This window comes from Aedes albopictus, chromosome 2 (assembly GCF_035046485.1).
Source record: "Aedes albopictus strain Foshan chromosome 2, AalbF5, whole genome shotgun sequence".
In the NCBI taxonomy this organism is placed as follows: Eukaryota; Metazoa; Arthropoda; class Insecta; order Diptera; family Culicidae; genus Aedes; species Aedes albopictus.
Window position 1 is genome coordinate 154,466,586 of NC_085137.1, and position 2,665 is coordinate 154,469,250.

Consider the following 2,665-nt stretch of genomic DNA (forward strand, 5'->3'; position numbering starts at 1 on the left):
AAACGCCCTCGAAAATACGTCTCAGGTTCGGTATCAGGAAAACGGTATAAGAATAAACACATCCAGGTAGATTTTCCAGCATTCATATCTGGTTTCTCTGTACTCCATATGTAAATACACTTTCACTTTCACTAATACAAATGAAGAGCACTTTCACTTTTGCTGGGATAGAGTTGAAGCATAATGAATTCCAGGTAGAAAGATGTAAACATATCATAGAGGTTCATCATATTGTTCTCGGTATAGGTAGACATATTTCACGTTTGCGTCCAAACCAGGCGTTAATGATTCTTTAGAGTTAAGGATTTTCCATTCTCGTTTTCACCTGTAAATAAAAGGAAATAGTTTAGATAATGTTTAAATAATAATTGTAGGAAATACTCCCCGGTTTTTTCAAGTAATTTTGCCAGTTTTCGAAGATTTTCATGCAGCTCCATAGTAAAACGCGTTCTTCACTATTCTTCTTCTGATGCTTTTGTCGTTTTGACATTTGCGTTATCATCGCTCTGTCATATCCAGCGCAGGGTTGAACACGATGCTGTCAGTTGCTTACGATGTTTTTCTCCGTATTTTTGAAATCAGTCACAGGGCTATTTTGATAGCATAATTTTTTATAGTATTGGTCAACACAAGGTTGATGTCGTAGAAAATTATGAACCCTTGTTTATTTACGTTTACGTTTCAAGTGCTGGAATCAACAAATAGTCAACTTTGGGTTGATGCTGTTGATCTGAAGCAAGTTCTAATCATGTGTAAAGTGTTTACGAGTAGTCGGTTTATGATCGATGGGGTAGACACTGCATGTGAGGGTTTTATGTTTTATGGAATCTTTTCGTTTTAAAGATGAATCTACGGATGGGTTGGAAGTTTCCAATGTTGTAGATATTTTTTTTTTTTGAATTATAATATCGGCAACAAGACAGTATGTGTTCAACTAGGCGTTAGTTTTATAGAGTAACCTGTTTCAGTATTCAACAATTGGACCATCGACTTGTTATATATATTTGAGTATTTTTCTAGGGTTATGAAAATTTGATCAATCTCAAATTGATCAAATTTTCATAAAATTGCGTGGTGTGATGTAACGTTGTTCGTCTTTCTGTTAAAATTTCCTTTTTTTTACCTTATATTTTATAGTAAAGTTACAGTTACTGTTATCAAAAAACGTTTCAAAATTAATTGTTGCTATTTTTTAGATGTGCTATAAATTTATAGCATCTTTTGATAATTTTAAGAACCATTGATATATCAGCCGCAAATTTGAAATTTCTAGCCATAAATTTTGAAGCTTTATCAGGATAAAAGCTTGTTAGTAGTAGAACTTAGACATAGATGACCTGTAAATGAAATAATTTCGTCTAATGTTTATATAAAAGTATGCGTTAATATTGAATGTATTGCAAAATGACTAAGCATTTTAGGGCATGACATATTCCTTTTGCGACTACTGTTTCATTCCAAATTAGTCTTGGCTGAAGAGTAGAAGCCAGTTCAGTGATATCTATTATTTCTTTTTTATAATCCAAGGTGTGTAAAAGTTCAAAGTGAATTATTAAAATTATTGAAAAGTTATTAGAAGAATATTTAGTGCAGTAAAGTGAACCGTAATTTATTTAAATGTTTTATTCTATTCTTTTTCAACGAACAATAGTTTGAGTTGTATTCTATCACGAGGAACAGAGGTTCTGCTCTCGTGCATTCTTGTATAGTACAAAAGGTAATTGTTTATTGAATTCCTTTAATTGTAAGAAATTAATCAAAGATTCAAATCGGACAGCAGCGTCCGATTGACGCTTTTTGTACGGGCTTGAAAGCTCTACGGCCTTCGTTGGCCAGCTACGTTCCACGAAGTGCCATTCCGGACCGTGCGGGCCCGCCATTACGGTAGCTAAACGGGAATAGAGGCCATCCGACCTGCCGAGAGTCTTCGAGGGAAGGTTTCATTACGTCACGGTGGTTGAGTAGTCCCACAGGCGAGAACCAGTTGGAGGCACGTTGGCCTTCCGGACGAGAGGAGACGGTAGAGTATCGGACCATCAGCCACAGCCCATTCCCGCAACGTTGTTTCGGCCCCTTACGCACGTGTGCCCCTCCCGGCGACGCTTCTGCCGAGGAGCTCTGGTGATCCCTGGAACAAAAGGTTCGGACACCCGCTGTAGCCGGTACCCCGGCCGCTGGACGTCACGCAGCGTCGACCCACCCCTGACGGTTCGAGCAGCTGCCAGCATCAGCATAAAATCCCTGATCAGGTATGTTGTTAAGCATGGCCATGTCACACACACTACAACACATACACTTTCACGTTACACATAAATGAATCTTTTGAAAAAATGAAGACAATACAAATGAATTCAATCTAAATTACTTTGCGTTTCTCCGTTCATTTTCTACCGAGCCCTGAGGTAACTTTGTCCACCCAGGAAAGTCTTGAGTCACGTGTCTGTTGAGCACGTTTGCGTTATACGTTCACTTTACTGCTTCGGTGCGTTCGCTTCAGGTTAATTCACTTTGAGTTTTGGCAACCTAGTTTCTGCGTTATATACCTAGGTACCGTTCGAGCATTCCTCCCTAGTAGATTGCACTCATGCTGTTAAAAGCTTAGTCGGGCAACTTAATACACGACCAGTGGTCTCTCATCTAGAGAGTGGCGCATAAGCCACTGCGT

At 38.6% G+C, this 2,665-nt stretch overlaps 1 long non-coding RNA gene across 1 annotated transcript; it reads left to right on the plus strand.

The window, feature by feature from the left end:
• The first annotated feature begins 1,092 nt into the window (after positions 1-1,092).
• LOC115264382 (uncharacterized) lies at positions 1,093-2,318 on the plus strand. The gene is made up of 3 exons (XR_003896159.2): positions 1,093-1,527; positions 1,652-1,717; positions 1,778-2,318. It is a non-coding gene; the product is annotated as an uncharacterized LOC115264382 (long non-coding RNA).
• Positions 2,319-2,665: the final 347 nt, after the last annotated feature.